General features: G+C 40.7%; 1 pseudogene; it reads left to right on the forward strand.

The window, feature by feature from the left end:
* The first annotated feature begins 3,515 nt into the window (after positions 1-3,515).
* Positions 3,516-4,939, forward strand: LOC101987475 (annotated as a pseudogene).
* Positions 4,940-9,355: the final 4,416 nt, after the last annotated feature.

A 9,355-nucleotide genomic window follows, 5' to 3' on the forward strand; every position in this document is an offset into this window, starting at 1 on the left:
GAGCCCTTTGGGTTGTATATCACATGTTTACATTATGATTTATAATAGTATCAAAATTACAGTCATGAAGTAGCAAATCATTTTATGGTTGGGAGGGATCACAACAACATGAGGAAATGTATTAAAGGCTGTCAGCATTGGGAAGGTTGAGAACCACTGGCCTAGTTGTGTTGGTTGCCCCTCTGCTTTTTACCATCCTGTGCACAGGCTTTGCCGTATGCTCCTGTTGCCTTGAACTAAGCTATACCCTACCCCCAGCCTAGCTTCCCCAGTAGGACAGACTGAAAACCTGAGTAAACCATTCCTTCAGTTATGCAAAATTCACATGCTCATGTATAACAGATGTGCATTTATGTGAACATTTTTATGGGTATATGCACTGATCAGGTTATAAATCCATAAGGTCTTCATGATCTCAATAACGTTTCTATCCAGAGTTTCTCTTCTCTTGTGTGATCTGGTTTCCACAGGTTTTAAGTATCTGGTGACTTGCTTTCCTTCATAATGGCTTGATTTTACACATGGAGCTTTCGGAATTTTTATTTGAAGAGAAACATAAAGTGCTTGCCGTTTTCTAATTATTTTTCATATTGGGTAATTGGTTTAGATTTGCTATTGTTGCCTATATGAACACACCGTTATTTTTATTGTTAAGCAGAATTCTATTCTGTGGACAAGTTCCTATTTGTTCGTCTGTTAATGATCAAGCAGCTTGTGGCCAGTTGAAGACAACTAATAAAGTTACAAAGAACCCATGTGTGCAGTTCTTTTTTGGAAAGTCTAGTTTACTTATACTAGTGATTTTAGTTAAAGGAACTTACACATTTAAAAAACTTCACAACACGTTCAAACTGATTGAGTCCATTGTGATTCACATCAAGAAACACTCTTAGAATGTGTTGGCAGTCTGGCTACAACATCTGTAGGCCGATTGATTGCCAGGGTTGATTGGTTGACTGGCTAGCTAGGCAAGTGTTCTCTTTCTCCCTTGCTGCCCCATGCATGTCCCTTCTGAAGCTGTGAGCTTGGTCCAAGAGGAAAACGTTCCCTGGTAAAGAAGCAGCCTTTGATCATGAATATATGAATATTTGCCCTCTCTGGCTAGAACCTCCAAGCAAGCACTCAAGAAAAGAACTGTCTAGTAGTTAAGAGCTAGTACTGATGTTCCGGTGCAGCCCAGTTCAGTTCCCAGCATCTACCTCAGATAGTAATGGCTAACCTTAGCTCCAGCTCTGGGAGATCTGACAACCTCTTCTGGCCTCCATAAACACACAGAAAGAAAGGAAGAGAGAGAAATAAAAACAAATATTAAAAAGAAAAAGACTTCGATGGTTGAGTGTTCGCCCTAAATAGGACATATTCTCTCCAATGCTCAGGAAACCCTATTGAAGAGGAACCAGAAAGAATGTAAGGGCTCCAAGACGAGAGAGGGCTTCAAAATGCCATCGCATGAGTAATATACAGCCATATTAATCACAAACTGAACATCTATCTACACATGACTCCAAATTCAGCTTCTCCCTCTAGAGAGACCCGGTCGTCGTCTGTTTCTACTTCGCCAGTCTACTTTTGTTCATAGAAAGAGACTCCAAAACTTCAGATTTTTCTTGTCTTTTGGTTTGGTTGGTCTCCTTGATGCCACATGAGTCAAACAGTTCTAGGTCTCTATTTTTTGCTACTCTTGGCACTTTCCACGGCAGTTCCCCTAACCCAAGAGATTCTAAAAGGGCGGGGTCGACCCCAGGCTCAGGACTATGTGAGGACACCACCGGTCTTTATCCCAAAGGACCCTAACTCATTCTGGAAAGTTGGTTATCGCAACCCCGCGAAGCTCTGTGGCCATACTCTTAAATTTCTAGCAGCATGAACCTGCCACTGAAACCAATGGGGAACGCTGCAGACTAAGGAAACTTACATTACTCACAATTCTTTGAGCCGAGTGGCAAAAGGCTGGACCAATGAACTCCGAGAAAGGCCTTTTAGGTGCTTGAACCGCAAACTGTAGGCAAGACTTCCTAAATCTCTACCAAGCGGTCCTTGTAGCTGCTTTGGAGTTATTTCTGGCTATCACTATATAAGTGTGTGGAGTGGGGACCAAGGTGAGTAGAGAGGACAGGCAGGAGTTCAGGTCTACATTACTACCACTGGCCCCTGGGAGGATGCTCGAACATTTGCCCAGTACGATGGCTGTTGCCGCAGGGGCGCAACCTGCCCAAGTGACCTGTTCCCCTGGCCTCACCACAGTCCTAGATCCCCGAGAGAGTTCTGTTCTCATCCTTACTGTAGAAATCCCTGCATGCTGAACACTACTGAGCTTGTGAGTGAAATCTCTACTATGGGACCCGCAAAGGGCTAATTGGCAGGTGTGTATCTTGTCTGAAAGATTGAGAGGACTATTTATGCCTTACAATGAGAAGGTGAGGAATTTTCCTTGCAGCCTTATGGATCTGGAACTTAGTGAGTCTCGGAATGGAAGGGCGTGGTTTGGAGACACTCAGAGTAGACTGGAGGGGTTAACACTTAGAGTTAACTCAGCCAGGAAGAGTCTTCTAAGAGTTGACTCTGTGTGCTAAAGCCTAGGGATAAATAATGAAAATAATAAAACCTAATAGCTCCAAAATTGGACAGGGATTGCAGGAGTCCTGAGCTGGTGAAATCCCTACCTTGATCCTTGGCAACCCTCTTCCCACAGAGTCTCATGACTACCAAAGCACTTATGGACTGTTCACAGGTGAGTAGAGAGAGTTCCAGAACCTTCACTGATGACCTCACTCCTTGTCTCTGGAATGGTGTGCGAAACTGATTGTTTCACCAGTTTCCACTGCGTGGACCTGAAGAACCCCAAACCATGAGTGAAAACCGGGGGGGGGGGGTTACATAGAAAGGCTTCTCATGAAACTCTTAGCAACCAGTGGGGTGAGAGAAGAAAGGCTACCCCAGGCATGGCTTCCAAAATACGGAACTGAAATATGAGGCTGAACTTGCTTAGCCATCAGAGATTGCCTTTCCTTCTGCTGAGTCTTCTCAGGAAGTAGACCTTCTTTTGGTGTCCTGGCTTGTGGCATTTCTCCATAAACACTCTGCACACAAGGAGCCCTGTGACATCTATCTTTCTATCTTGACAAACATTTTGCATCTGAATGACCTACCTGGACAAAACCTGTTCTTTGTAGAGGCATGTTCAATCCTCCAGGGTCAAAAGCATCACAGTGCCAAGAACCCATTAAGAGGAGGGGTGGACAGTGACTCCCTTATGGAAAAACTGCATACTGCATGTGTCAGGGAATCCCTTCACCGATAGGAAAATTAGAAAGGACTTCACAGCTAGATGGGAACTTCTTCGGTACCAGAAAAGTCTCAGAGATGAGAAGCTAAATGAAATCACCAAGTCTATGGAGGCTAGTAGCAGAAAGAGTCACTTTAAGTCCCAAGAATTCAGAAAACCTTCCAGCTACAAATCAAGCTTGTTCAGCACCCAAGATATGCACTGGAGAGATGGATTATGAGCCTAGAAGATGCAGACAAGCCTTACAAGATACTCACTTGTGCCATCCCAGAGAGTTCACACTGAAGAAAGGCCTTATGATTGTAAGGAATGTGGAAAATGCTTTAGTCAAAAGGCCATACTTACTACACACCAGAGGCTTCATACTGGAGAAAAACCATACAAATATGGCAAATGTGGGAAGTCACTCAGTCAGAGCTCCGACCTCACTGAACACTGTAGACTTCACAGTGGAGAAAGGCCTTGAGTGTGGAGAGCATGGGAAAGCCTTTGGATGCAAATCCAATCCTGTCAGAGATCTCACACGGGGGAGAGGCCATATGAATGTGACAAAGTGGAAAACTATTCAGGCAGGTTCAGGCTCATTGAACATCAGCAAATCCACACCATGATGAGGCCGTGTGCGTGCAACCAGTGTAAGAAATCCTTTAGTGAAAAAGCCGCTCTCATTGTCCATCAGAGAGTTAACACTGGAGAGAGGCTGTATAAGTGTGGAGAATGTGGGAAATCCTTTAGCCAAAGCTCTAACCTTATAGAACACTGCCGAATTCATACTGGAGAAAAGCCTTATGAGTGTGGGCAGTGTGGAAAATCCTTTGACCAAAGAGCTACCGTCATTAGACACCAGAGAATTCACATGGGAGAAAGGCCTTATGAGTGTAGGGAATGTGGCAAATTTTTTCAGCAAAACGTCAGCCTCATTGAACACCATAGAATTCACACTACAACAAAGCTTGATGAGTGTGGCCAGCGTGGGAAACTTTTTAGCCGAAGAGCTACCCTTATCAGACACCAGCAAGTTCACACTGGAGAAAGGGCCTTATGAATGTAGGGAATGTGGCAAAGCCTTTGGGTACAAATCCAAACTTGATCGACATCAAAGAGCTCACACTGAAGAAAGGCCCTTTGAGTGTGCTGACCGTGGGAAACTCTTCCAGCAGAGCTACAGTCTTGATGAACACCAGAGAACCCATACCAGCGCAAGGCCTTATGGGTGCGGCCAGTTTGGAAAGTCCTTTAGCTGGAGGGCTGCCTTTATTAAACATCAGAACGTTCACCCTGGAGAGCAGCCTTATACCTGTGGTGAATGTGGGTTCCTCGGTCGAAGCAGCAGCCTTACCCAACATTGCAGAACTCACACTGGGGAAAGGCCATATGAGTGTGACCAGTGTGGAAAGTGACTTAGGCAAGTCTGCCCTCATTCAACACCAAGTAGTCCACACTGAGCAAAGGCCTTATGGATGCACCAAATGTGGTAAATCGTTTAGCCAGCATTCCAGTTTCTTTCAACACCAAAATTGGCATGGCATGGGGAATACTCAGAAGGCAGCAAATGCTGGAAATTACTTAACACTGTGTCTACCACAGCTCCTGAAAGTCCACATTTTAGAATTTAATATCCATCTGTTCTCTTTTGAAATTGTTTTCAGATGAAAACAGCTGAGAAAATTGTAAGCATTTAATGCTATATACTAGATGCTACAAATTGATCGTTTTCATTGAGGACTAATTGGACTCAGTTTACAAAACAAACTAACCATGAAAGGGTTGAGAGGAAATGTTCAGCAGTTGAGAGCTGCTCCTTTTCAGAGGACTCAAATTAGACTCCCGGCACTAGCACAGGGTAGCTTACCACCTCTCATATCTTCAATCTAGGGGATCTGAGGCCCTCTACTGGACTCTACAGGTGTTGCACTCACTTACATATACCCCCATACAAGCAAACATATACTCTTAATAAAATAATTTTAAATGAGGAATGAAAATGAGTATCTTAAGTAAATATTTTGTAAGGAATTTAAAACAAAGATGTCACCCACAGTTCCAAGCCATTCCACCAGCCTTGCAATTCTTTTAAATAGTCATGGTTTTTTTTTTCATTTGTCTTAATTTCTTAACCTAGAACTTTCCAACACCTTCCTTTCTAGATCATAGATTCTCCCCAGTCTTATTTACTATAAATACCTAAATGCTCGAAAATCTGGAAACTCATACAACTTCCTAAACATGGTACTTTTCCCACAGCCAGAAAGAAGTTAACACGATTATATGCAAATCATATATAACTTGTATATATAATTTAAATAATCCAAAATAATATATGTCATCAAATCCAAAATAATATATGTTCCCTAACTGCCTAAACTTCAAATTTTCCTTCCAAAACAATATTTAACATTTCCCTGAATTGTTCCACTGAGACTACATAGTGATGATAATTCGTCATTTTAGATGTGAGTTTATAATGTAAATGTTTAGCTTTATGAGATGATCCATATGGGCAAGGGCATTACTGGTCCTATTTTCCCTGGTTGACTTCACAAAATTCGACCATGTAATAGATAACTGTTTGCAAATGTTGAGGTGACTTCATAAAAGAAAGTAAAGAAAGCCAGAGCACTTGAACTAATCAGAAAGACACTTGGTCTTCATGCAACAGTCAAAGCACAACCTAGAGATTCTGTTATCACTAATGATGATGATCACAAAAGGGCTTAATGCTGGTAAACATGTACTCAAAAACACAGAGCTGTTCATCATCCAGTAGCTGGTTTTATGGTTGTCCAGATGTTCAAGGCGTTATAGATTTAATAAAAGACAAAGGAGCTCACCAGAATCAAGATGGCGCATGTGGATCTGGCTCCATGTCTTTGTCTAGACTTGGAACAGGTTTCGTTGTACATGTGCTGCACTTTTCTTGAGTCTGTGCAGTAAAATGACCATGGAGATGCTGGCCCACATTATGAAAGCCAGACCCATAAAGTCATGGAAATAATATAGGAGAACTGTATATAGTGGGTTATCGTGATCTGGCATTTCCTAGAAACATTATTTATAATTACTTTCTAAAATGAGATTCTGCCTACACTGTGGGCTACTCACTAGTAAAGAAGTAAATGAATTTAATACAAGATGTAAGATCCAGCACAAGAAATAGCAGAAAACAATGAACTTTAGAGATCTACTCTTGACCTCCATCCAACTCCAAATACTGGGGTTGAGCTTAAGGAGCTGGAATTTGTTCAAGAGGCAGATGGTGTTCAAGGAAACAGCCATGCCCCCTCTGCACCAGAAAAAGGCCAATTAATATCCAACACCATCTAGGAAATCTTTCCATCCAAAGGTCACTATTGTTTGAAGTATCCCTTTAAAGAAAGAATCAAGGAGTTGGCAAATGCTACTTTGTTGAGAATTAGATCTGTGGATCTCAATTTATGTCAAATGAAGAAAGAGATGTTGTAAAAGCAAAGGGAGGAGGAATTTCCAAGGATCCCAACTCCAGTCTGAAGAAGGAAGATAATTCCCATCCCCAATCTTCCAGCATCTGTTACAATGGCATTGAGAGGGTTGTTGATTTCAAATGAAGTCAGAGGATTTTGTGGGAAATGAAACAGAAATAAATGTTTTACATCACAGTAAAGAGACTTTCACTGTATTTATCCCAGATCGTATATACTCACTTTAGGTAAGTGTTAATAACATTCTATGTTTACTTATACAAAAGCAACCAAAAGCATGGAAAAGACCACGCATCTAAGCGCCAACATAAACAGATGGATGCACAACTCTCCAGGATGCCAATACAGCAGTCGAAATGAGGAAAGACCACCAGGTTTTAATGCAGTCAGTAATATTCTAAAGGTTTTTCCAACATGCCTGCAGAATTAAGAAATGTCTTAGCCAAGGAAGATCTTTGGTTACTTATGGGTTTACGGGTATTCAACATGCAAGAAAGGCTGTATGGATGCACAAAGGCACATTCCCCTGAAATGAGTCATGTTGGAATATAAAGATACATACAACTGAAACATCTGTGCACTATTCCACGGCACTGTAGGCTAAACCCATTTGGTGTTGTAGCATTCTCTGTGACTTGAGACAACCTCTTCTTTGATGTGACCACATAAACTGTAATCTTTCCAATCAACTCCAGCAGCAACTTCGGACTTCCTAAACACCATCTTTCTTATAGTCTTAGGTGGTCTTTAACTTTCACCATGTGTTAAGATATGTTAGTAAGATTAGCAGATTTTTGTCTACTTTTTAATAGACTTCACTCATGATACTTTACAATGCTCCTGCAATTTCCATATTCATGCTTACATCATTTGATAGTTTTCATTAATGCACACATTACACTATGGAAGAATATATTCTGTGAAGTTTCATCTAATTTTTATTTTTAAGTAAAAATCCATTATTCATACAATCAAAATATGTTATGTTTTTGAGGAATGTGAAAGAATATGCACTTAGCACAAGAAACTTGACCATTTAGAAGGAACAGGGTGAAAATGTAGGAAATTTCCTTGTATCACAGTCTTGGCTTGATGCAGGCATAAGCAACTGCCTAAGCCATATTAAAATTAAAATGAAAAGTCTAAAGCCATAAGACCAAAAGTAAAATGAAACAAAATAAGGTTATGTGTTGGCCTGAAAACCTATTCAGGAAAAGATAAATTTTTCAAGGAGAGCAGTGAAACCACAGATATGCATAGGTATGTTTGTATAATCAGTCAATCAATCTGTATGTGTGTTCCTCTATATATATCTGAAAGAGAATTTGAATAATATCAGGAGACAGCAACAACATAAGTATCTCTCATCTGTCATTGTAATACACTCTTACAAATATTGCTAGGGAGAAAACTAGCTAATGTTTTTCTGGGATCTGTCTGTCTGTAGTATTTCTTACCGCTGGTTGTATTTCATCTGTATAGATAATAAGCATTTCAATAAAATAGCTAAGAAATATATACAAAGCAAAAATTTCTACAAAAACATCTTAATGTTAATATTTTTCTTCTGATCTTATTTTTGCTTAAAAAAAAATCCCAGGTGTCCACGGGGATGTCCCCAGCTAGGTCCTTGGACAGCAGAGGAGAGGGTGCCTGAACTGGTCTTGCCCCACTATCACACTGATGATTTTCTCAAATATCACCATAGAATCTTCATCCGTCAACGGATAGAGACAGAGACCCTCATCAGAGCAACGGACTGAGCACCCAAGGTCCAGTTGAAGAGCAGAAGGAAAGAGAAGATGAGCAAGGAAATCTGGACAGCGAGGGGTTGGTCCACCCACTGAGACAGTGTGCCTGCTCTAATGGAAGCTCACCAAATCCAGCTGGACTGGGACTGAATGAGCATGTGATCAAGCTGGACTCTCTGAATGTGGCTGACAATGGGGGCTGACTGACAAGCCTTTGATAAAAGGCACTGGGACTTGTTTCTACTGCATGTACTGGTTTTCTGGGACCCTAGTCTATTTGGATGCAAAGCTTCCTAGGCCTGGATATAGGGGGAAGGGCCTTGGACTTCCCACAGGGCAGGGTTCCCTGCCCTCTCTTAAGGAGGGAGGGGGAGAGAGGGGGGTGAATGGGGGAGTAGGAGGGGAATGGGAGGAGGGGAGGAAGTGTAAATTTTTGAATGGAAAAATAAAAAAAATCTACCATGACTGATTAATTTGAAAATATTACTAAAATCTGGCAAAGTAACACTAACATAAAGCTACCTTGAGGGAAACAAAAGCATGATTCTAAACTATTAAAATATGAACATCAGAAGTAGGGACTAGCAAAAACAGACTATAGATCAACATAAAACCTCAATATAAATATGAATTTAACATAATTATCATAACATTTCTCAATTATAAACAAAGAATTCATAAAATTTAAAGAAGAAAATTAAGACATAAGTAGAGTTATTTATATTGACATAAAATAGAAAAGCTAGTGGTATACAACAAGAATTATCTATAGCAAGTCACATACACATATATATATGGATATGTTTATTATTATAAATGATCAGTTTATTCGGACATTATTTATTTAATATACGGTATTA

The sequence above is a fragment of the Microtus ochrogaster genome, unplaced genomic scaffold (assembly GCF_000317375.1).
Source record: "Microtus ochrogaster isolate Prairie Vole_2 unplaced genomic scaffold, MicOch1.0 UNK47, whole genome shotgun sequence".
In the NCBI taxonomy this organism is placed as follows: Eukaryota; Metazoa; Chordata; class Mammalia; order Rodentia; family Cricetidae; genus Microtus; species Microtus ochrogaster.